This window comes from Prionailurus viverrinus, chromosome B3, assembly GCF_022837055.1.
Source record: "Prionailurus viverrinus isolate Anna chromosome B3, UM_Priviv_1.0, whole genome shotgun sequence".
Lineage (NCBI taxonomy): Eukaryota > Metazoa > Chordata > Mammalia > Carnivora > Felidae > Prionailurus > Prionailurus viverrinus.
Window position 1 is genome coordinate 10307246 of NC_062566.1, and position 26483 is coordinate 10333728.

Sequence of the window (26483 nt, forward strand, 5' to 3'; positions counted from 1 at the left end):
TTCCCACCTAAACGCAAGATTTGCTTCCTTGTAAAATTTACTTCCTTAAATTGGCAGAATAATATTAATTGGATTCTCTCAGCGAAAGAGAGAATTAATTCCCATCCAGAGAAAAGACTTAAACAGTAACTGTTGCTTCAGATACCCACCTGGCATGTTATTGGCTGGTTGCAGATGAGCTTTTTCAACTTTGGCGCGTTCTCTTGGTCTAAGCTTTGCTATGTACTTTTCAGTGTGATTACCAGAAGAGCAAAGTTTGTCAGATTTGTGTGTGTTGATGCTGGCTTGTTTTGGGTTTGGAGTTTGGGGGCTTCTTTCCAGGGTCTGTTGCGGGGGGGGGGGGGGGGTTGGGTGGCTAATATTTGTTTTTTACTTAAAATTATCCGCATAAAGGATGCGTGGGTGGCTCAGTCGATTAAGCGTCCCGACTTTTGATTTCAGCTCAGGTCATGATTTCACGGTTCGTGGGATCGAGCCCCACGTAGGGCTCTGTGCTGACGGTGGGGAGGCTGCTTGGGATTCTCTCTCTCCACTCCTTATCCGCGTACACATGGGTGCACGCTCTCTCTTGTTATCTCAAGATAAATCAATAAGCATTAAAAAATAAAATTATCCACACGTCATGAGGAATGATAAGAGTGTAAACTCTGTCGTCAACCAGGATGGGGTTCAACTCTCACCCCAGCAGTCCGACCTCAGATAATCCAGTGAACCTTCCTCTTTCTTTATCTGTAAAATGGAGACCAAAAAAATCTGGCTTAATCTGGCGAGCACGCCCAAGGAGGCAGTGATTACAAAGGATCTGACACATCGCCTGTCGTGTATTAAGGAGACAATAAATGTTATCCATTATGATGACTGAGCATATCTTGCCCACATATCTGTAATCATCAGGAGTACACATCCATCCCGATGTTATGACATCATTTGCCAACCAACATCAAGAAAACATTTGATAGTTCCATGTCCCATATTCTTAGGTTTACATTAAGATTCTAAGTACTGTAAACAATAGTTTAAAGAACATCTTGGAGGGGCACCTGGTTGGCTCAGTCCGGTGGAGCATGTGATTCTGGATCTCGGGCTTGTGAGTTCGAACCCCATGCGGGGTGTGGAAATTCCTTAAATGAATAAAAATGTTTAAAAATTAAAATTAAAAAAAAAGTAAAGAACACCTTTGAGCAGTTGTTGTTGTTGTTGGTACTGAGATTGATTCCCAGGAGTAAAATCATTTGCTCAAGGGTTATGAAAAATTTTTATGGTCTTCACACACTGCCAAATGGGTTTCCAAAAAGGGTTTTGACAATATACCCCAGCTATATTGGACTCCCCCCCACTTTTTTTTAAATAACTCCAAGTGTGGGTCTATTTGTTTAATCTTTATTTTCGAGGGAGAGAGAGACAGAGTGTGAGTGGGGGAGGAACAGAGAGAGAGAGAGGGAGACACAGAATCCGAAGCAGGCTCCAGGCTCCGAGCTGTCAGCACAGAGCCTGACGCGGGGCTCGAACTCACGCACCCGTGAGATCATGACCTGAGCCAAAGTCAGACGCTCAACCGACTGAGACCCCCAGGCGCCCCTGTAGGACTCACTTTTGACCACTGCTCTGTAAACAATGGGAATCACCATTACCAGGAATAAAAAGGGTGGGGGGGATAAATAAATAACAGAAAGACCGTGTACAAGTAAGCTTTTGTGTTTCCAGATCTAGAAAAAAATGCTGTGAATGGTACAGATTTCCATTCCCTCAACATCTGTCAGTTTCCTCCCAAGCCCTTTCTCCAAGTATCCTACTCAACCTCTCAGCAATGTCTCATCCGACGGGCACACACCTCGTAGTTTTCCGGCTGAGTGAAGTCACGGCTTCCTGTTTTCTGCCAGATGTCCAGTGGTCCCGTGAAGGCCAGCGATTCGACTGCCCGCCCCTGGCATGAAGACAGCCCGCTCAGGAGCAATCCCAGAGGAAACGAGACCTGGTGAGGCCCATATAGAAATATTTTCTTTGCAAGGTGGAGTCACGAACAATGACACAGCCCACATCTGACCACAAAACGTGGAAGGTGTAACCCGAAGAGGCATATCGCCTGAGCTCTGGAAGGCATAATCTGAGGAGGGACAGTTGGTCTGCGCAGCTTTGCAAGAGACCTAAATAATACCTGGTTTTGTGGGAAGAAAACAAGAGAGAAAGAGAACCCTTTGGCCTTCGCTAGTGAGTTTAGCACACGTGAAAGGTGAGGGCTTGACAAGGTCGAAATGGAAATTTTCTAACGCAAGGCAACCAGAAAGAGGCTTCTCCTCACCCTTTCCACACCAACGTCCTGGTGACCCCCTCTTCCTCTTGAAACCAGTCCTGAGGAGCCCCAAAACTTCATCTGAAGCCTGCGTGGGCATTTTTCTAATGAGGGGACCTCTGACCCCCACTCATCCCCATAAAACTCTCCGAGGAGAAATCTCTCCTGGGTTGCTGTCTCTTATAAGGAGTGTTCAGCCGCTTCTCTTGGCTCCGTTACAATGGCATAGGGCACACATCACAGCTGGACTCTTTCGACGCTTCTGGATGGCGCATGGCACCCTTTGCTAAATTCCAGAACGTGGCGTTAGTTAAACAGGCTAGTGAAGACTAGTTACTCCAATGAGGGGGATCGTTGGCATGGCCTTTTTGCCTGGTTCCATGGATGCCTGCACTGCTGGGTATGAAACCCCCCTACAGGCAGGCCCCAGGGTTGGAGAAATAAAGACTCAGCCTCCTATCGCTTACTACCCGTGTGACCCAACGCGAGCAGTGAACCAGTCTGAGCCTCCGCTGCCTCCACGTTAACGGGAAATAGTAACACCCGCCTTGCACAGTTATTGTGGGGGAAGTCCCTGTTCCTGGTACACAGAGGTTGTTATGTCCACACACACACACACACACACACGCACGATGCATATGCAAATACAGGTGCGTGCACTTGAGTTTTTGAAAATCAATTACTCCTCTCCTTTTTTATAGCTCACAAGGTGATTTTTGAAAAGTCAATCAAGAAAGGAAGGAAAGAAACAGATTTTCCTCTCCAACAAGGAAAAGCAATTAAACGTCAAATATTAACTGTTCCTGGGAGTAAATTTTTTTAATGGGTTAAAGGCCTGGCCATTACAGGCCTCCACTATGTAATTTCTAAGAAAGGACCAGGTAATATTTTTAAAAATTAAGTGGAAGATAAAATGCTAGAACCAGCGCATCTATTCAGAAACCACTTTTTTATCCATTTTCAGGGGCTTCCCAATTGCATCATGCCTTTTAAGAGACCCAATCTGTTTAAGAGCACTTTATTTCAAACCTTCACTTGCGAGAAGCATTGATTTATGATAGGGCTGATTAAAGCAATGGTGTCTTAAGCAATAATGATTTCAATTATAGGACTTTTCACCAATGTGCATTATTCTGGTTTGCTCTCCACATGTCTATTCACTAAGGGAGGGAGTAGAGGTAGGTGTAATTTTGAAAAGTCCCTGGACAAATTTAATACCAGAAAGGAATGTAGAGACAGGTGGACTGATGTATCCTTTTTGATGATGTGAATGTATTGTATTTTAATATGCTCTGACAAACTTGAACAATTCCCTGATGGGCTCCTACCCGATATCATTAGGGTTATTTAGAGCTCCAATTCTGCTCTATTCCCACGGGGGTATATTCAAGTCGTAGGAATGTGCCCACTACAAAATCCCTCCAAGCACAGTACGTAAGAGTCTCCAGTCTCGGGCTGGAGAAAACCATTAAGCTCAAGGTTAGAGCTTTAACTCATTCACATCTGACATCAATAGAACACATACCAGGGGCGCCTGGGTGGCTCAGTCGGGTAAGCGTCCGACTCTTGATTTCAGCCCAGGTCATGATCTCAAGGTTTCAAGCGTTAGAGCCCCGTGTAGGATTTTCTCTCTCCCCCTCTCTCTCTCTGCCCCTCTCTCTCTCTCTCTCTCAAAATAAATAAATGAACTTTTAAAAAAAGGGGAAAAAGGGGCGCCTGGGTGGCGCAGTCAGTTAAGCGTCTGACTTCAGCCAGGTCACAATCTCACGGTCCATGAGTTTGAGCCCCGCGTCGGGCTCTGGGCTGATGGCTCAGAGCCTGGAGCCTGTTTCCGATTCTGTGTCTCCCTCTCTCATTGCCCCTCCCCTGTTCATGCTCTGTCTCTCTCTGTCCCAAAAATAAATAAATGTTGAAAAAAAAATTTTTTTAAAGGGGAAAAATATAACACATACCAAATATCCTCCCCTTATCTGAGTGTCTATCCCATGGACCTGCCTGGTAGGTAAGAAAGTGAAGTCATCCTAGAGTCAAATGGTTAAGTGGCAACAGGAAGGAGCCCGGTCTAATGGAGGCACCTGCTCTTGGGTCCCAGCTAATTGTCACCATATATAACTGTGGAACAAATAGGGCCACACCCTCAGAACTGTCAAAAGAATCCAGAAATCCATATTGTTTTTGTGAAGTTCAAGTTTTCCAATTTTTAAAATTTAGACAAACACTGGTTAATTGATCTAGTAACTGGGGGGGGAGGGGGGGAGATGACATGACATCTTTTTGTTTAATTAACAAAGTATTTGGGGGCACCTGGGTGGCTCAGTCAGTTGAGAGGCTGACTTCGGCTCAGGTCATGATCTCACAGTTCGTGAGTTCGAGCCCTGTGTCGGCTGGCTGCCCGCTTTGGATCCTCTGTTTCCCTGTCCTCTCTCTCTCTCTCTCTCTCTCTCTCTCTCTCTCTCAAAAATAAATTTTAAAAAAATTTTTTTAAGAAAATATTTTGATGCTGCTACTTCATAAACATTTAGTAAAAATCTAATATCGTGCTAAGAACCATGTGCCAGGCATTGGGAAAGCAAAAATGAATACCCATTTTCTCCCATCAAGTAAGTAACAGTCTTGGGGCACGTGGGTGGCTCAGTTGGTTCAGCATCTGACTCGATCTGGGCTCAGGTCATGGTCTCCATCTGTGAGTTCGAGTCCTGTGCTGACAGTTTGGGATTTTGTCTCTCCCTCCCTCTGCCGCTCCCCTGCTCACTCTCTCCCTTTCTCTTTCAAAATAAATTTAAAAACTTAAAAAAGAGAGAGAGAGAGAGAGAGAGAGAGAGAGAACTGATAGCCTAGCACTTAGTATAAGAAGTATGAGGGATTTCATGTTCAAAAAATTTAGGAGAAATGCAACCTAACATTGGGATTCAATCTATTACTTTTTTTTATAGTAAGTTTCTCCTTTGCTATTCTTCAGGTCAGTTAGTTTGTCCTTTGGCTCAGCTTTGAAGCTCCATTTTAATTTGAGAGCTAGTCCCGTGAATACTAAAATTGAGGTAGGATATATTCCCTGGAAAGGAAAATTCGGATCACACCTTGACGGTGTTCTTCCCTCCGTCAAATCAACTTTACAGGTTTCTTAATTCTGTGCGATTAATTGGACTCTCGCGCAATTTCAATCTAGCTCTTAATCTCCACTATTCTGTGATGCTGTGGGCTTGATGAGAGCTGACCAGCAAAATGCTTTACGCATTAATCCCTCTGCAAAATCACCTTAATAAATTTTTTAACTTCTTTTTTTTTTTGGAATTAGAGAGGTCCCACGAGACGCAAATGAAAGGGTTTGGGTCCAGCCGTTAGAATTTTCAGCTTAGCACTTGAAAAATGATGAGCCTAATTGCTTCACAGAAGAAAATCAGATCAAAGTTAAGATTCTTTCTTTTTAAACTTCACAATTATTTCTCAGACACCTCCTTGAAATGCCTTAAAATACTTCCATTGAAATGTATATGGGCTTCTCCCCTGTTCTTTTCAAATATGCTCAGTCGTGACTTTGCTGGGTCGTCTTCCACTGCCCCCTCTTTGATGGAACTGCCTGAAAGGAAAGTTCTCAAACATCACCACCACTGGCTGGGTATAGAGACAGACAAAACAGGTGGTTCGCTGTGCTAACAACTAGGCATCGCACCGTTTTAAACACAGCATTTGATCCATTCTGTAGCTCGGAAACAGGCAATTACAGGAGACCTCATTTCCTTCTTTGCATAAAATTTCAGCCAACGCTTAGCACACAGATCTCCTTTCTGTCCCGTCCTTCCCAGCCCAGCCCCGTAGCAAACCCGCGTCCTGCTTCCCAGGAGCATTAAATCACAGCTAATACACTTCAACTGCTCTGGGTGCTGGCTGTTGGGGGAACATCTGAACCTTCTCGTTTGCTTTACACAGCAGCCAATTCTTGCAAGGTTAGAAGCTACCTTGGTGATTCTTCTCCAACCCCTTTATTGGACAAACGAAAGGGGAAAGACCCAAGGAGAGAAAGTGACTTGCCCAGGCTCCCACAGCAGGTCCCTGTGACTTTCCTTCCGGTGCTGTTCCCACGTCCACGCCCAGCCACTGTGCCAGACCAAGAAACGGTTCTCAAACCTGGGATTTTACGCAGGCATCGCCATGAAAATGAATTTATTATAAAAGCATTGATGGGCCCCTATTTTGTGCCAAGTGCTGCGTTCATCTCCAGAGACTCGATAAACCATGCAAAGCATTCTAATACTGATTCGATCACCCGCTAATGATCTTCCTCACTGAGCTCGTGCACAGAGCTCCTACTGACTGCACGTTGCATACGGGGTGAAAGCTAGGAGGAACCTTAGAACTTTCATCCTGACTTCTTGTTTTATAGGGGAGGAAACTGTGACCCTGAGAGGCCTTAGAGTCAGTTCATGTCCCAGGCAGGTGGAGGGCCGGATGGTGTCAGAGGCAGGTCTAGAACCCACGATGCCGATCACTAAAGTCACATTCGCTTTGCTTCAGGACATTCATCTCATTCATACATTCAACCTAACATGGGGGCTCAACCTATCACATTTATCAGAAACATCATCTTTGTTACCTGTGCCTATGCTATGCCCTGAAGCTCCATTTTAATTTGAGGACTCCTCTATGAGTACTAAAGACCATGTAGGATATTCCCATTACAATCCCCACCAGCGGGGTGCCGGGAGCCGCAGTCAGGTAAGCAAGCATTGGCCTGTTCATCTTGGCTCAGGGCATGATCTCACAGTTCCTGAGTTCGAGCCCCACCTCGGGCTCTGAACTGATTGTGCATTGCCTGCTTGAGATTCTGTCTCTCCTTCTCTCTGCCCCTCCCCGGCTTGTTCTCTCGCTCTCAAAATAAATACACAGACTGAAAAAAAACTGGGAGCACTTGGGTGGCGCAGTCGGTTAAGCATCTGACTCTTTGTTTTGGCTCAGGTCATGATCTTACAGTTCGTGAGTTCGAGCCCCATGTGGAGCCTGCTTGGGATTCTCTCTCTCTCTCTCTCTCTCTCTCTACCTCTGTCTCTGTCCCTCCTCTACTTTTTCACCCTCTCTCTCTCTCAAAATAAATAAATAAACTGTAAAAAATATATTTTATTATAAATAAATATATTTTTTTAATTATAAATAAATAAATAAATAAATAAATAAAATCCCACTAGCAATTGGACAGTGGTCCCTGGGACCCAGAGTTTAGCTAAAACCTGTGCAGTAGAACTATAGTGACTTCCATGGTATGCATGAGAACGGCATACACCCATTCCTCTAACCCCTTCTAGATAAATCCAAAGGACTGGTGTGATGAGCCAGATCAACAGAAACACTAAGGGTAGTGTTTGCACCGGCACCATACTAATGGAATTGTTAGCGTTACCATAGACCTATTTAAAATAGTCACGGCAGTTTATGTATATTTCCAATAATCTTGTAAATCAACAGTGTTCAATAATCTTAGCTGACGCTATAAATGCTATCCGGACCCATTAAAGAAGAAATAAGTTAGAACTTCTATCTTTTTTTTTTTTTTTTTTTTTTTTTAATGTGGTCTTCCAGGAAGCTGCCTCTGGACATAACTACAGAAAATTAACACAATAAGTAAAGCATTATAGAAGAGCTATTAACTGATTACGCTAATAAAAACCAAATGGGGGCCTTAATTCTGCCCCTCTGGGAGAGAAGGACAGATAAAATAAACAACAGAAAAAGAACACGGAGTAAAGGATAATTGACTTTAAACAATAATAATACAGAAACCTCCCACCAAGCAACCAAAAAAAAAAAAAAAAATCCAGATTGCTACCTTCACTTTGGGAAACATCGAAGAGAAACTTCATTCCGCCTTGTGAAGACCTCAGTTTGATACTGATCAGGGTGCTTTCCAGGCTAACAAATTGGAAAAATTAAGGCGGGCTAACAAGGACGTTCTTAAATGCCAGGCACCTGGCCACGACGACTATTTTGCCCTCATATCGAAATGAGGAACCCTTCCTGTCCCGCTCAGAGGCAAGTCAAAATCTAAACATTCAGGGCTCATGCTCGATCAGGCTGGGACGGGTCCAGTGATGTCTGGCCTCCATGGAAAGGGCCAACCCAGGCAGAGGAGAAGAGGAAGGCAGGGACTGGAAACCCCGAGAACCCACCCGGTGCACAGCACTGCCTGTCGGCTAAACCCTGAAATCCTCGAGCGTGCTTGCAATTAACTCCGTGTAGCAGAGAAAGGCCTTTTCTTTCCATTTTGTTAGCTATAACATGGCCTGTGCCCTTGCCTTCAAACCTGCCCAGGAGCTTGCACTTTGTCTCCGTAAGTGCCTGGTAGGTAGCAAGTGTCCAGATGCCTTACACACGTTGTCTGTCGTCCTAACGTTTTACCGGTAATGACCCCCAATTTAGAATCGCAGAAATGCGGTCTCGGAGTAATAGGGAGACCATGCGTTCAGCTTCCCAAGGCTGTCGGGCCCGACCCTCTCCAAAGCGCTCAACCCTTCTCTCGCCACATAGGTGACCCCAACTGTGAGTAACCGTCGCTCTCACTCTTCTTCCCAGTCTCCCCCGTGGAACCAGCCCTCCTCGCACGGGCAGCTGCGAAATCCCAGGTCATTGTTACTTTTCGCCGGCAAAAAAGTCAGCAAACGCAAATGAAACGGTTCCTACGTGAGAAAACAGTGGAGCGTTTTCTCAAAATGCAACCATTAAAAAAAAAAAAAAAATCTTCCACAAGACGCTAACTTTGAAGGTGGCGGGAAATAGCCTGGTCGTCTCATATGCTGTGCTAAGCAAAACGATAGCAGTTCAGGTTTGCCATGAGTGTGGTGGTCTGAGAATTGATCTCCCCCAGAGGATTGTGGGTTTTTAGAAAAGAAGTTTCAGGAGGTAAGTGATGAGGTTGTCTGTATAGAGATAGAAAGTCTATGCGTCCGAAAAGGGTAAGACTTGTTCAGTGCTGGGCAGGGAGGGATGGGAGTCATCCAAGGGGACCAATGAACAGAAGGTTGACGAGGGGGATTGCCATTTGAAGCCAAAAGCACTTTCCAAAAGCCAGAGTTCTTCAAAACTGCCATGTATTCAAGCCATCACATTTAATAGTCAAATATCAGAGGCGTTTCAAATAAAGAATGTTTTTGAATAATCTGAAAGTTCTAACAATTTGCAATACGACAGGAAAAGATGAAGAAGTGACGTAATTTGTTGGAAGAGAGCAAAATTAGCTCTATTTGCAGATAATAGTTAGCTATATGCTTCAAAAGAATCGATTAGCAGGGGCACCTGGGTGGCTCAGTCGGTTGAGCGGCTGACTTCGGCTCAAGTCATGATCTCGTGGTTCGTGAGTCCGAGCCCCGCGTCAGGGTCTGTGCTGATAGCTCAGAGCCTGGAGCCTGCTTTGGGTTCTGTGTCCCCCTCTCTGTCCACCCCACCCCTGCTTGTGCTCTGTCTCTCTCCATCTTTCAACAATGAATAAACATTAATTTTTTTTTTAAAGAATCAATTGGCAAACTCTCTAAATAAAAAACAGAAAAGTGGTTGGGGCACCTGGGTGGCGCGGTCTGTTAAGCATCCGACTTCAGCTCAGGTCATGATGTCACAGTTTGTGGGTTCAAGCCCCACATCGGACTTGGCACTGATTGTGCAGAGCCTGCTTCGGATTCGGTGTCTCCCTCTCTCTGCCCTCCCCTGCTCTCTCTCTGTCTCTCAAAAAAAAATTTAAGCAGTGAAGTGGCAAATAGCAAATAAAAATATGTAAGTAAGTAACTTTCCTCTGCAGGGGTGAAATTTAATAGAGAAATTGTATTCATAACAACAATGAATAAACTTGAGACTGTAGTGAGAAGTTACACATGGAAGCTACAACTTGGCAAGAATCTGGAGGAAAAGATAAATGGTAGATGAGAAAACTCAGAATTAAAGACTTCAAGTCCCCACACATTAATGCATAACTTGCACTCACATTTTGAACTGGATGAGTTCGTGCAGAATAACAAAAAGGGGGGCATAACCCAGAAATTAATTGTAAGGATGACAAATTTGTATTACTGGATGTGAAAGCATATTCTTTTTTTAATGTTTATTTATTTTTGAGAGAGAGAGACAGTGTGCGAGCAGGGGAGGGGCAGAGAGAGAGGGAGACACAGAATCCGAAGCAGGCTCCAGGCTCCGAGCTGTCAGCACAGAGCCCGACACGGGGCTCGAACCGTGAAATCATGACCCAAGACGAAGTGGGATGCTTAACTGACTGAGCCACCCAGGCGTCTCTATGAAATATTCTTAAATTGCAATAAGGAAAAGGGAGAGTTTTGGCCGAAGTAGTGGAGGCATACAGATAATGCAATAAAATTTAAAAAATACAGAAAAAGACCCAATAGCATTCAAGATTTAGATCAGTAAGCAAATGAGGTTTCAGTACCTAGATTCTTACCACACAGACCAAAATAAATTCCAACAACGGAGAGATTTAAACACTTTTTTAAAAAAATTAAAAGAGCCACAAAAATACCAGTAGAAAATGTAGATTAATATCTCTCTGACCCTGGGATGTGCAAGGTCTTTCTGAACATAAAAGCAGAGGAAGGAAGAACAAAGAAAAATATTTATGTACTTGGATTTATAAACGCACACCTTAAGAATCCATTAACAATTAAAAATCAAATGATAAGATGGATAAACTGTTTGCAGTGCCTGATCGTGAAAGAGTTAATAAGCCATGCGAAGAAGGTTTCCAATTTAACAGAAACTCAATTTCATAAATTTTTAAATACGTAAATGTGGAAATGACAGACAAATCACATACACACAAAACAAGCCAAGCAGCCAAGAAACATGAAGAAAGTTAGCATCACAAATAATCAAAGAAATACAAACCATAATAGGATTCTAAATTTCTTATCTTAGTTTGGGGAGACTTAATGATGGTTGGTGAATTCTGCATTCTCGTTCACTGCAGGTGGGAATATAAATTGGCATAAATACTTTGGGCTCTGCAAATTTTAGTCCAAAAAAAAAGGCTTTGACCCAGGAATTTTGCCTACAGTCATTTCTAAAGGAAATGGAGATGTATACAAAGATTTTATAAAGGCAAAAAGTGATAAACAACATGAATATCTAACGGGAGGTCAGTTGAGTTACGATACCTACAAATAAGGAAACAGGGCGCCAACCTAAAAGTCATGTTTTACAATGGTTTTAACCACATGAGCCAATACTTACTACGACTTGTCCGATGGGAAAGCCGGATGACAAACTAACGGATGATAGCAAGGAGTCAATCTTGCTGTTCAAGCATACACACGCATGCACGTAAAAAAAAGTAGAGGAAGAAGATTAGAAAAGTAGGGGCACCTGGGTGGCTCAGATGGTTGAGCTCCGGTCTTGATCGGCTGGGGTCACCATCTCAAGATTCGTGAGCTCGATCGAGCCCGAACATCAGCGCAAAGCCTGCCTCAGGTCCCCTGTCCGCCCACCCCCCTTCGACCTTCCCCAGGTCTCAAAATTAAAAATAAAACCAAAAAAAAAAAAATGCTAAAAGGAAAAAAAAAACATACCAAAGCGTTGGCAATGATTTTACTCAAGCGATGGGTCCATAGGTCATTTTCATTTTGCCTCTACCTGTGTTTCCATAATTTCCAAATGTTCTACAATGGACTTGCACTATTTTTGCAATGGAGGCGGTAACATTTTTTTCTTGTGTGTTTTCCAGTCTAGTCGGCCGGAATCGTGGAAGCCTCGGGTCAAGAGACTGCAGGAGAATAAAGCGGGACCTGGTCTGCAGCCTGCTCAAGCGTGTGAGTCCTGTGGCTTCACCTTATTCTGGCTTTCGTGTTTGTTTGTTTGTGGTGGATCCTTTTAAATCTGTTCGCAGAGAGCGTGCAATTTCTGACACTGTTTTATTTGCTCCTCCCGCGAGTGACAGAGCAGAGTGTCCCAACAATACTCAATGTATTTCGCGTCAGGGGCCTGTGGGTCAGCAAGGTTATTAATAAACATAGCCTCTCGTTCTAATTTAGCTCCCTTCTCTCCTTCGTGTCTCTCCTCCTGCCCTGCTTTTCCCTGCGCTGGTCTGTCTGACCCTCTTCCCTTTCTCCCTGATAGAAACGATTCTGCCTTCCTTTTCGCTCAACTTCTGGCGCTTTTCCCAAAAGCGCTTTGCTGATGCTCTTGTTGGTCCTGTTAAGTTTTCACGGGGAATTTAATTTTTGCGGAAATGCGTAGTGTCCTAAATCGATTCCAGCCGGGCCGATGCGATACCACGATCTGCCACGCCTCGCTGAGTGCAAGATTGAGACAAAATGTGGACGAGCCACGAGGGCCACCTTGTTTTGCGAAACTGAAGTCTATTCAACAAGATTCCCGGACACAAAATTAGCTAGACGCGAGAGGCCGCCACGGTCAGCCCTTCATAAAAGGAAAGGAAGTTGAAAGGCACAGGCAGCTTTGAATTTTATTATTTTTCTATTGTCTTTTTAAAATTGTTTTTTAAATATTTATTCTTGAAAGAGAGATCGAGCACAGGCAGGGCAGTGGGGGAGGTGGGCGGGTAGGGGCAGAGAGAGAGGGACACACAGAACCCCAAGCAGACTTCAGGCTCCGAGCCGTCAGCACAGAGCCCGACGCCGGGCTTGAACCCACGAACCGTGGGATCATGACCTGAGCCGAAGTCGGACACATAACCGACTGAGCCGCCCAGGTGCCCCTGTTACCTTTGATGAGACAAAGAGCATTTACAGAGTTGATCGTGTATATTTGGAGTGTGTGTATCAATTTTATTTTCTGTTTAGACCATAATGTACTACCTAAACTTATATTTATTTTTATTTTTGCTGTTTTATTTTTGCTGATGTTATTACACAGGTAGGAGTGGCTGGAGGGTCGTCTTGACTTACCGAATTTTTGGCCACATGCCCTACAAATCCTCTGGTCTTTGTACAAATCCTGTTCCAATTTTTTTCACTGTCAACATTTCCTAGCTACAACTTCAAACCACAGAAGATTACTCTGTGAACTGAAAAGAGTCAGTTCCTGCACACACACACACACACACACGAACACGCGCACACGCGTGTGTGCAAAAACGTCTTTCCACATGTATTGAACTTCAATGGTTACTTTATTCTAATAAACACAATATCGCATCTCCTGTCAGAGACCTCAGGAAGTCACATGTACCAACGGGGAGTTTGCTTAACAATGACAAAGCAACAGTTTTATATGGGAAAATACGTAAAAAGAAATGCATGGTTCTGTGTTGAATTATTCATACTTTTCAAATTAACCTATTGCACTTCTTCCTGTTCGAGAACACAGTAGTTTTTGAATATGACCTAGACTACCTTTTCTCGAATAAGTGAAAGTCTTTTACAGTGATGCGATTTTTTTAACACATGATTAATTCCACTCCCAACGAGGGTCCTCATCCTGAAGAAATGAGAACCAAAAAATGAAGAAATGACAGGGAAGCGAAATTTATTCTGGAGAAAGATAGTTTTCTATGTCCAAATTCATTATCAGGAAGCATACCACTTTTATAGCGTTAGTAGGATTGCGCCCGACTTTTGGTCTTTCCCAAACTAAGGAAGAAAATCTCTGTGCCCTTTGAATGAATCACGCATTCAACGTTCAACTTCTTAAAATGGTCTCCCCTAACCACTGCACATTGATAGAGAGGCAAGGCTCCTATACTCAGCTAAAATAGCCACTGGAAGTAGTCATTAATCGCGCCTGACTGAATGTCTAGTTCGGTCCCTTTTTATTTTTTCCTTTTCCTTTTATTTTTTATTTTTTTCATTTTTTATTTTTTTTCAATGTTTATTTATTTTTGGGACAGAGAGAGACAGACCATGAACGGGGGAGGGGCAGAGAGAGAGGGAGACACAGAATCGGAAACAGGCTCCAGGCTCTGAGCCATCAGCCCAGAGCCTGACGCGGGGCTCGAACTCACGGACCGCGAGATCGTGACCTGGCTGAAGTCGGATGTTTAACCGACTGCGCCACCCAGGCGCCCCTTTCCTTTTCGTTTTAAAAAGATCATTCTCATTTGCCCTCTAACAACCATCAAAGGAGGAGCATAGCTTTAAATGTGTCCTGTTACATATATGGCCATTTGTCATTCGTGGAATTCTATTTAAGTTATTTTCTTTAAAGGCAGTATTTTTCTTAATATACATAGGCTTACGTGAGCATTAAATTATTATTAGACCGTGGTGGGGAAAAAGAGGAAAAAAGAGGAGGAGGAAGAGGAGGAGTTGACCGAGTGCCTACTTTGTACCGTACAGTATGACAGCTGCATCCATTCATTCGGTGGAACTTTTATGTTGTGCTGAGTGCTTCAGCATAACCTTTTCTGGTGTTGTCTACACAGCACCACAATGAAGAAGATATGGGTCACCTCAGGAGGCAGATGAGAAGACTGGGGTTTAGAGAGGTCAAGCAACATACCCCAGACGCACGCTCAGGGCGCCACGGAGCAGGGACTCGAGCCGAGGCTCTCCTCGCCAAACTCCAGCCTTTTCAACGATTGGGGGTAGCCGACTTCATCGTCGACAGTGGCAGGTGCTCAGGGTAGAAATGAAATCCTGGAGTTTACCGCATTCTGGGCTTGAGGTCAGTGACACATGATGGTTTCTAAGGGGTGATGTGGGTACGTCTGGAAGAGCAAGAAAGAGGTCCCCGAGAATCACCGTAGATACCATGGTGGACAGAATCATGAAAGGGCTGACACGGTAATTCTCATGGGAGCGTGACAACACATCTGTTCCTATATCAGAACACCCATGACCGGGGCGCCTGGGTGGCTCAGTCGGTTACATGTCCGACTTCGGCTCAGGTCATGATCTCGCCGTCCGTGAGTTCGAGCCCCGAGTCGGACTCTGTGCTGACAGCTCGGAGCCTGGAGCCTGTTTCAGATTCTGTGTCTCCCTCTCTCTCTGACCCTCCCCCGTTCGTGCTGTGTCTCTCTCTGTCTCAAAAATAAATAAACGTTAAAAAAAAAAAAAAAGAACACCCATGACCCTGTGGGACTTGAGTGGACGAACCAGTAAATTTCAAAACCTGGGCATCTTTGTGCCCTTGCTTTAGGTATTTTAAGTACTCTGTATTAAAGAGGGTCATTGGTTCCAAGATGTTCCTTTACGTTTTGATAAATAAATATTCTGAGGACCGCCTATGGGCAATTCTTCCCTCACATAATAAGGTTGGATGCAAACGTCTGCCCTGTAGCAGATCTTTTGTGCATTTTTTTTTTTAAGTTTTGTTTTGCTTCGAAGTCTTTTGTTTTTTTTTTGTTGTTGTTGTTTTTGTGTGTTTTTGTTTTTTTATGCCCACTCTGCGTTAGCTTCCTCCAACTCCCAGCCTGGGCTCGGCAGGCCGTAGGACGAGGAGAGGGTGGTGAGTGTCGGGCTACAGTTCCGAATGCTCCGGGGCTAAGATTTCTTATGAAAACCGGCAGCTTTTTTGTTCTTCCTCGGCCTTTTCTCATACACGGCCAGGTCTCTCTCTGTGTAGCTGCGCCCGCCGTGGCTACGGCTGTCCCGGGCTAAATTTTATGCCGCTGACAAGTGCCATTGAAGTGCCTCGGTGGCACAGAGTCAGTGGGAGTTGTGTGTATGTAAGCACAGGCCGACTTTGGCCCGCTGAGTGTAATAGCATATCTGCCTTGGGAGATTATGGGGATGATATGGGCGAGGCGTAATGGAGAGGGCAGTCTGTGTACAAATTTCAAATGACTTGCTACACCCCTCCAGGATGGTTGCTGTCAAAAGTATTAGCACTTTAGACACACAACAACTGCGTATCATATTACCGGTGGCCCCTGCTCCCACAGAGTGGCTCCTCCCACATCTCCCAGAAGGTAATTGCTTCGGGGGTACCTATTGAACACATACAAAGGAGAAAACACTGGCGAATTTTATGCTTTGAGCTCCACTGTAGTCATATAGAAGGAGGAAAACACTGACCCTGTTTTAAATTAGCATGGATGGAAGTTCAAAGGGAATTACGGGGCGGGGGGGGGGGGGGTGGGGGGGGGGGAGGAAGGTGTCTCCGAACGATTTCAATTCGCCATCCAAGTAGGACCTGATGTCATATACCGAAGCTGAACCCAGGGGAGCGTTCTGTCGCTGTGCCCGTAAACCAAGACCTACCCTGATGTGGGTTGGCACTTTCGTTTCGGTGTTAGTGGAGAGGTAGGGGACTGCAGAAACTTCCAGGCCATGGATGATGTCTAAAAACATTTCATTTATTTCAGCATGGAGTTCTGAATGAGTCTGCCCATTGCTGGGGACTCTGCAAAAGTTGAAACCACGTGCGGATCTGACCAAGGGACGCTAGCATTCTTTGGTTGAGCTCCTTCCTGCGCTAAAAATAGACAGTGTCTCCTCACAGCTTGGTACAAGCAAATTAAGCAGAGCCTTTCTTTTTTTTTTTTTTTTTTTTTTTTCCTGAGTTCAGACCGGGGACTGGACCTAAGCGTGTATGCGACTTTTCTGGCCTTCCATGCTAAATGGAGGCATAACAGATTAACATCAATAAAGACAACAGTGACATGGATGATCCTTCACGGAACAATTAGCAGCAAAATCACCACCGTGATGATGGTCTGAGGTTGAATGTGCTTATCCAACCTGTTTCCCGCGTCAAGGTCTTTCTTATAGTAACACTGAAAATCTGTTAGCGTTAGAGGCCATCGCGTTGATTATACTCCCTGCTTGCATCAGTGTCTAAAACGCTGCGGCACCTCTGTTATCTGTTTACCCAATACATTAGCCCCAAATATATTCCAGGCACAGTACAAGTCTCTGGAGATACAGCTATACGTGGTCCCCGTCCTTAGGGATCTTGTCTTGATTTACGTTCTTTACATGATAAATAGTGCATGTTAGGTGCCTTTCGCTTTACCATCGGTGATAGTTACATTATCATCTCCATTTACAGATGAGGAAACTGAGGCACAGACAGGTTAAAGCCACACGCCCCAGGTCACACATCTGGTATATCAGGAGACTCAGGATTTAAACCCAGGCAAATCTACTTCCAGAGACCCTACCATTAATCACTGCTTATGAGCCTATGGAAGAAATAAACCTGTAACTCTCTTCAATATAATTACTAGTGGCATCAGAGATCCTAGTAACTCCAGAAACCCAGGATTCTGCAATATTTACATCACTAACTGGGCAACACTTTGTAAAAGAGGAGCACTTTGGCTGGCTCTTTTGGTAGAGCATGCGACTCTAAATCTTGGGGTTGTGAGCTCAAGCCCCACGTTGGGGGTGGAGCTAACTCAAAAAAAAAAAATAAAAGTGGGAGTCAATTTGTAAAGGAACAAAAGATGAGAGAGACAGACTCTATAAGCTACCAAAAAGCCAAGTCAAAATGCAATTTAATGGGGATAAACATGAGACGTTCTTAAATGCAATAAATCCCCTGTACAAGCCTTAGATGGCTGAGATCTGACTCCTGGGATGGGGGCTCCTCCCTGGCTCACGGCTCTGTGTAAAGCCAGTCACAGGACCTAGTGGACAGCACTGGTCGCGAGATGTCTAAGTATTTTATTTGTTTCTGGACACTTAAGAGAATCTGGCAAACCAAAGCCAACCGAAGAAGACCAAACCTCCGAGTCCGGGTCATACGTGGGAACCAGAGAATTTCGCCAATAAAACAAAAGCGGTGGGGTACCTGGGTGACTCAGTCTGTGAATCACCCAACTCCGGATTTTGGCCCCGGTTATGATCTCACGGTCGTGGGATTGAGCCCCACATCAGCCTCCTTGCTGAGCATGGAGACTGCTCGAAATTCTGTCTCCCTCACTCTCTGCCCCTCTCCTTCACTCGCATGCTCTCTCTCTCTCTGTCAAAATACATAAATAAACATTTTTTTTTCAGTGGTGGTTTTGAGATGGTGGGGAAAGGGCAAGTTGTCTTCAAGTGTTTGAGGGTCTGTCATATGATAGAGGAGCGAGGTCAAGTTGTATAGCTTCTGAAGACAGAATCCAACCCAGTAGAAAGATACTCCAGAGACATGAATTTTTCCTTCCATAGAAGGAACAAAAATTTCTAAAAACAAAGCTCCCAACAGTGGTAGCCTTGGAGAGAGTCAACCCTGCCCCTCCCATCTCCTGGGTGGCTGGCCTTGACCAGTCTGGCAGCCTTCGCCCAGACCATCACACCTTTATGTCAGCCTGACCATCTGCCTATCTCCAGACCTCTGGCTTCAGCAAAAAGTTGGACCGGTGTCCTCCAAGCTTCCTTCAAAGGAAAAGTCGCCATGACTTCTTGATTCCATTACAAAGCCTTGAATTCCAAAACATTTTTTTTTAAACCAGTTACCCCTGCTTTATAGATGAAGAAATATCGCAGGACTGAGTAACCAATGGAATCAGGGACAGATAAAATCTCCCCTTTCATACCTAGATTCCTGCTCACACTTGAATAACTATTTCTACACAACCAACCTTAGCATTGTTCCAGAGCAACTTAGCCCTAACCTTATTCTAGAAAATTGGTCTGGTCCCCCGTGGCCACTAGATCATTTAGCTGAGAGCTTACTATCATTTCTCAGTTAATTTGTGAGTTAATTGTAAGTGTCAGGAGGCTCTGACACTGCAGAAAGTGGTAAATTATTGAGATAAACCAGGGTCAGGAAAATCCCTGTTGTTTGTTGATCAGTTTTTATCAGAAAAATATGGTTGACATGGGAGGGGCCTGGAAGGGCACCAAATATGAGTTGCCTCAGAAGACAGCCTCCACTAAGTGGACACTTGATTCTTGAGTGAGAAAAATGCTTTGGACACCAAGATTCCCGTAACACTCCACGACCACCACGTCAATCACGTTTTCATCTAAATAACTATCCAACCTATAGGACTTTCTTTTTTAATGCTGGCTTGAAATTTTTTGTAATGTTTATTTATTTTTGAGAGAGAGACAGAGGGCAAGCAGGGGAGAGGCCGAGAGAGAGGGAGACACAGAATCCGAAGCAGGCTCCAGGCTCCGAGCTGTCAGCACAGAGCCCGACGTGGGGCTCGAACCCACGAACGGAGAGATCGTGACCTGAGCTGACCTTGGACGCTTAACCCACTGAGCCACCCAGGTGCTCCCCCTCCCTATAGAACTTTGAAAAGAAGAGCTCAGTCCCTGCCTGGGACATTTCCAATGGTCTAAATGTGGTACTGAGAGCGGTTAGATCATAAATCTCTGAGCACATACGCATTACGGCTATCGGTAAAATAACAGCTTGTCTTTTCCACACCGCTGCGTTTGGCAGGCCTGTGCCCCCCATTTCTCTTCCTTGCCGTTTGACCTTTGTGGTTCCCTTCCCCCGGCAAGGTCAAGCCCTTAACATCAGGATTACGTTAAAAGAAGGACGAAAATTTTCAAAAAACTTCTGGAATCATCGATCGGGTTTGCGCAAAGTGGGAACTGGCCCTCCTTTGGAAAGGGAGCAAACTGAGCCTCAAGCCCAAATGATTCAAATCCCTACCAGCTTCTGAGTTGGGGACCACACGGTGCCTCTTTGTTGCCCACCATGGCTTGGCCACTATCTATGTCTGACTATTCTCAGCAGTGCAGGCTCGTGGTATAATTTCACAATCTATCATTTGTTACTGATTAATCCTCAGTACGTTGGCAAATGGGGCTAAACTGGAGTGCTGTGGGAATCAGGCAAAGGACGTCAGAGAGCTTTTATTTTATTTTTTTTTTTTAATTTTTTTTTCAACGTTTTTATTTATTTTTGGGACAGAGAGAGACAGAGCATGAACGGGGGAGGGGCAGAGAGAGAAGGAGACACGGAATCGGAAACAGGCTCCAGGCTCTGAGCCATCAGCCCAGAGCCTGATGCGGGGCTCGAACTCACGGACCGCGAGATCGTGACCTGGCTGAAGTCGGACGCTTAACCGACTGCGCCACCCAGGCGCCCCAGCTTTTATTTTTTTTAACTTCCTCTGCGAAAATGATTTTGGAGGAGTAGCAAGCTGAAAAACCATATCCTGACACATCATACCCGGTCGGACCCTTGTCTGGATAAGAGGATCCAGTGATAAAAGAATCCATGCTTTCATGCAGGGATGTACGTGTTAAATGTCTTACCTAGAAGACAATACTCCGTTCCCCATCCACTTTACAGCCAACAGCAACAAGGCTTTTCTTTAATTTTATTTTAATGTTTATTTCTTTTTGGGGGGGGGGGGCGTGAGCAGGGGAGGGGGAGAGGGAGACGGAGACACAGAATCCGAAGCAAGATCCAGATGCTGAGCCATCAGCACAGAGCCCGAGGCGGGGCTCAAACCCACGAACCGTGAGATCATGACCTGAGCCGAAGTCAGACGCTTAACCGACTGAACCCCCACACACACACAGGCGCCCCTCAACAAGCCTCTTCTCTCTGCTTTTTCCTATGCTGAGACACATGGGTCAAAAGAGAAGTCAAGTTAGGCCAAAATTGCTATAATTTTCAATCTCCAGTCTGTGGGCCAGAATCAACCGGGTCTTGGCTACAAAACGTAAACAGAGCATTGTTGCCTCTTAATCTGGGTAATTGGTCCCACATGCTGTTGCCACTTTTCAGATCCGATGCTCTCCATACTTTTTTACAGAACCTGGAACTTTTCTCCTTTGGCAGGGAAAAGTTTGGAGCGTGAGCTGTCTTTTCATCAGCGCTCACACTCCTATAAACAGCCAGGTGATTCCATTCGGGGGCCTGTAAACACAGGAGGCTTGGGCCTGCTTCGAGAGTTCCACTCCGTTTTCAAATGTCCATTCATCTATCACTTGCTCCCACACCCGAGCCGACTTCGGTGTGTTTACTTAACATGCACAAGCGCCTGCAAGAGCTGAGCAGACAGGGCCACCTCTCAGAGGATGCCAGCCAGAATTCAGGAGCCGGCCCATGTCTCACTCTGGCATAATGTGTTCTTATCGGGACGTTCCTTGTGGGTAATGCACCGTAATGAATTTGGCCGAAAACCAGTGGTTTTATGACATCATTTTCTGGGCAAAGCCCTAGGAAGGCTGTGTGAGAGAAGCCGCCAGTGGGGTGTTCTGAGAGGAGACCGGGCTTTGGAACACTCAGGGGGACTGCAGGCTGTGCGAGCCCAGGCAGGCAACAGAACTTCTCTGAGCCTCGGTTTTCAGATCTATAAAGTGGGTGATACATAGCTCGCAAACCCATCACAAGAATGAAATGAGAAGGTGAATATAAAAGTTATGGAGGCCTGCCACCTATTACGATGATACAAAGCAATTGTGGGGTTGGTTTTTTTTTTTTTTAAGTTTTTAAAATTTATTTTGAGAGACACAGAGACGGTGCAAGTGGGGAGGGCAAGAGAGAGAGGGAGAATCCCAAGCAGGCTTTGGGGCAGCTCAGAGCCCGACACGGGGCTTGAACTCACCAAGGCGCAAGATCACGACCTGAGCCCACATCAAGAGTGAGACGATTAACCCACTGAGCTACCCAGGCACGGTTTTTAAGCCGTAGTGTTTTAGCCTATCTTTAAGCCTCAACAACACAAGACAGGGGAGAAAATCAGTCTTTCCTGTGAAATCTCTAGCTCGGGCTTCAGTATTCCAAGAAAACAGAGCTTGCATTGTGGACCCGGCAAGACATTGACACAAATCTGAATTCCCTTAATTTGCTTTCCTCTCAGACTTGCTGTTTTACGGATTTCCAATCTCCTTCATGACATTTTTAGGCCCTTCCTTTCTCCTGTAAATGTGTCTAGGATCCTGTTGAGTTCTACATTGACTGATGCTTCTCCAAGTTTTACTTATTTAGGTTTTTTGTTTGTTTGTTTTCATCTTTCCTCCCCAATCTCTCACTGGGTCGTTCTTGTACTTTTTCTAAATCCCATTCCATTTATCTCTTCCACCTTAGCATTAAGGTATTCTACACAGGTAGCATTCCAAGTGCAAGCTCAGCAAAGGCTTATGGGAGATTTGGGATGTCAACTCCCTTCCCACTTCTGGGATAAGGTTAGACAAGAGCGAGCTTTCTCTCCTTTGGCTTTTCCCACTAAATTTACTATCGTTCTCAGTAGTTTAAGAACAGGAAAATGGGGCGCCTGGCTGATTCAGTCGGTTGAGCGTCCAACTCTTGATTTCGGCTCCGGTCATGATCTCACGGGTTCGTGAGTTCGAGCCCCGCATCAGACTCTGCACTGACAGCGTGGAGCCTTCTTGGGATTCTCTCTCTCTCCCTCTCTCTCTGACCCTCCCTTACTTGCCCTTGCTCCTTCTCACTCTCTCTCTCTCAGAATAAAAATAAGCATTTAAAAATTTTTAAAATAAAAATAAAAACAGAAAGATCTCTCTCTCTCATTCCTCGTCTGTGGCGGTTTGTTTTCCAAACAACACCGTAATTGTGTTTCCTCTGTGGGGTCAGGAGGTGCTGAAGCGCAGAGATCCCAGGACCAGACGTCCTGGGGTTCAAATCCCCTTTTGGAACAGTGTAACCTTGGGCGAGTTATGTAACTTCCCCGTGCCTGCTCTTTGTTCTCAACAAAATGGAGATGATAGTGTTTGTCCGGTACTGTGATGGCAAACCATGTTGGATCACCCTACATAAAGTGCTTCGACCGGTGCCTGATTATAGCAAGCACTCAAGAAATGCTGGTGAACGATATTCCATCTGGATCCTCCTTTTCAAACAATCCTATGTATATTTCACCGTCAGTCCTTCCTCTGTCTCTCATACGTGGTCCTCTTTCCACACACATTGAAAGTTTGCTTCAAATGCTATTCTTCCCCACTTCTGAAATTTACAGGAAATGTGAAGAAAAAAAGAGAGAGAGAGAGAGAGAGAGAGAGAGAGAGAGAGAGACAAACAGCAATGTCAAAACCATCTTCTGGTTCTCTTCCCCAGTGCATCATCTGTTCATCATTAGCTAAAGCGGGATGAAAGTTTCACTGTGAACCCACAACAGAACCCCAGTGTACCTAAAGTTAGTGAGTCTGGGTCAGGTTCAGGAAAACCTGGTTTGAATTTTAGGTGAACCTCCTTTCTACTCTCAAATGCCAGAAGAGGATTTATAGTTTCAGGTGGATAGCAAATGAAATTTGGTAAGTTCATCCGGGTTTTACTTTGGGTTTGTCATTTGAATGAACTCAAATTTCATGCAGCCTTAATCCTTATATTTATGGGTCTTCTGCCATATTCACCCCAGTTGATAAAAAAAAAATTTTTTTAATACAAATTGAGGCATGCTGTATGGTATTTGAGCAAACTGCAATATTATCGAAGGCATGCATTTCTTTGTCTTGATAATACAAAATTATAAGGAAAATATATTTGGGGTAACATGTGCTTGAAGGAGTCAAGCTATTTGGGCAAATATTTCTCTTTATAACATACTGTGTTTGTTGGCCATGAGATCCCAACCTGACCAGATGATAATTAACAAAATTATCTATTTCTGTGGACACTTAAAGATCTGCATCATCCTTTATCACTGGCTCCGTTAAACTGTGACTTTAAAATCAAATTTGTACAATTTAAGCTTTCTCCATTTTTGCATTTCATCCCCCAGAAGTCAGAAGCCCAGACTTTAAACTAGCCAATTTCCTCAAATTATATGCTAGAGGTTTGAGGAGATTTAAGGATAGATCTTTTATGTCAAAATGATAGGTTCACAGTTTGTGACTGATGATCTTGTACATATAAATGATATATGCCCATTAGATAAAGGGGCCTTCTGGGATGAGAAGATTGGGCAAGAGTGAGCTTAGAGAAATTTCTAAATCCTACCTTTACGGCAACATGCTTCCACTTTCCCTTTTATTATAAGCCAAAATAATCTTAAATAACTTACATATGGAGATTAATATATCAATGAGCCCTAAAAAGATTATTTGCCTCAAAGCGCATTTTTCACTCCAACCGTTAAGTGGAAGGAAGCATTGTAGTTACATTACTTTGAATATCTATTTCTTCATTTAACTAAATAAACTTATTCTGGGATTAAATGTTTTTAATTTTTTTTTCCCCAAAGAAATGTGCACTGGATAAAATTTCCCCAGATACTGCAAATACCTTTTCATAAACTGACCACATTTTAAAAATCAAAATCTAAAAACACAAAATGTCATGGTTTTCTTCTTCTTCCCCTTCTTCTTCTTCTTCTTCTTCTTCTTCTTCTTCTAATCTGTAGTCCCCAAATGACCGCTCATAAAAATAAACTTTACAACATCTTCGAGAATCCCAAAGAACCCCGGTCAAGATTTTTTTGGCTAGAAAAGAAAGCAGTTTTGATATTCAGAAATTTGGCCTTGCTTAGTCAATCCCCAAAAGGGGAAAAAAATCAGCTAATCTTAGAAAGATGGTAAATTTAAGTATTTCTCTAATCCAAGTTAGTCCTCAATCACGTTTTGAAGTATGATCACACAATAAGTACTGGGAAAAGTCATAGAAAGCTTCAAAAATAACTCAAGATAGAAAAATTAAGCATTTCTTTACGAGGCTTTTCTGTTTCTAAATTCGAGGATGAATAGTATCTTACTGGAAAATAGCAGCAAAGTTTGTGCTGGCATGCCCCCTCCATGGTAACAACGACAACAAAAAAAGATCCACTAACGTATTGTTACTGGATCGTTTAAAGCCGCATTAAACATCAGATTCGGGTTGGTCGACTATTCCAGGTGTCACACCGGACAGCAAAACCAGCTAAACATGGACCCATCTACACGCAGGCTCTAACACACAATAAACAACTCGGCAGGCACGCACCCTCGCACACGCATGCGCACACACAAACATACACACGCGAAACCTGACCGGGCTCTGCTCCGAGTCCCTGATAAGTCTGGCCCTGGAAAGAATTTTAATCTACATGGTTTGAAAATAGGGGCCTTTTAAATATGCTGCAAACAATTTGTGATGGTCATGTCTAAAATGCTGCCCCATTATCCTTTTCCATTTGGAATGAATGAGGCTAATTAATTTCAGGCCATACTTGATGAGGTCAGCACCATACGAGGGGTGCGTGCTAGACATTGCTAATCTCTTTCAGCTGAGAGTGATGAATTAAAGATGAAGCATGCCTTTGCAGGCCTAATTTAGAATGTATATCAAAAAACCTACAGCAAATAATACTATACCCTACAACAAAGGAAAACTTGTTCTCTCAGGCTCCCTGAGTTGTGTTGATTTTAAAGACATTTTCAGCCTTCTTTGCAATCCCAGCTGGGGATGGGTGAACCATATCAAGAAAATCAAGCCATCTCTCACACATGGCCATGTGGACAAAAAGTGGGATTAAAGGAAAGAAAGAAAGAAAACAAAAACAAAATACAACAATCAGGGTTTGATCCCTTGTGTATTAAAATTCCACCTACACATTAGGCTCCCCCCCCCCCCCCCCCCAGAGCTACCGGACTGACAAAGATCCCAAATTAGCAATACCTGTATTCAAGCAGTGACCACCCAGTTCTGCTGGGACATTTCAAAGCAACATGCTAAATGAGGCGGCCTGTTGTTTTTAAAGCAGATATCCTAATGAGGCTTATTAGGTTTTTCCATGTCTCTATTTTGAAAGCCAATAGAGATTGACCAGGTAGATAATGTGATAACTTTTATTAAGCCAAGAAAGAAATTATAATACAGATGCCTCCGGGCCAAAGTGTTCTTATGAAAGTTAATGCTAAGCCAACTTCCGAGTTGTGAAAAAGGGAGCTACTCACTGATCCCAACTGGAAAGAGAAGGAATTAGTCATGATTTCTCAAAGATGACTACCACAAGTCCCTAGGGGTGGCAAGGAAGGTGACAGAGCCCAGACACGAGAGAATACACCTCGCAAAAAATATTTCAGCAAACCTAGCCAGAGCAATCCTGACAGATTATCCTAATGAGGCTGAATTTCCAACTGGGGGCCGTCAAGAGCTCCTCACTCGGTATCCCGGTAGCTTTCATTAGGACAAAGCTGCTTCGAATTAGGTCCAATCTACATGCTGAATCAATCTTTCATCCTTTTGATTGCTTCTGAAAATATTTATATTTCTTAATAATGCACATTTTGTCTTGCAACTTCTGATGAAACCCAGACGGGGGTTCCCAAAGCAGGCGATGTATGTGGAAGGGTGATTTGGGACAGGAAAAGGAAGATAAAAAAAACACAGGTTTTTCCCATTGGGGAACCATTAGAGAATATAAATCTAGCAAGTTTGGTTATGTATACATCAGAGGAGGCTTGTAATAAATACA

General features: G+C 44.1%; 1 long non-coding RNA gene across 9 annotated transcripts in view; it reads right to left on the minus strand.

Annotated features, from left to right (window-relative positions):
- LOC125169015 (uncharacterized) overlaps positions 1-26483 on the minus strand; it is a 112202-nt gene that overhangs the window by 70760 nt on the left and 14959 nt on the right. For 8 of the 9 annotated variants that reach the window (XR_007153400.1, XR_007153398.1, XR_007153403.1 and 5 more), the window contains exons 2-3: positions 1832-1972; positions 150-729 (exon numbers count right to left, since the gene is read on the minus strand). This is a non-coding gene — a long non-coding RNA (uncharacterized LOC125169015). The remainder of the gene's footprint in view (positions 1-149; positions 730-1831; positions 1973-26483) is intronic. The other variant, XR_007153404.1, reaches the window with a different exon arrangement.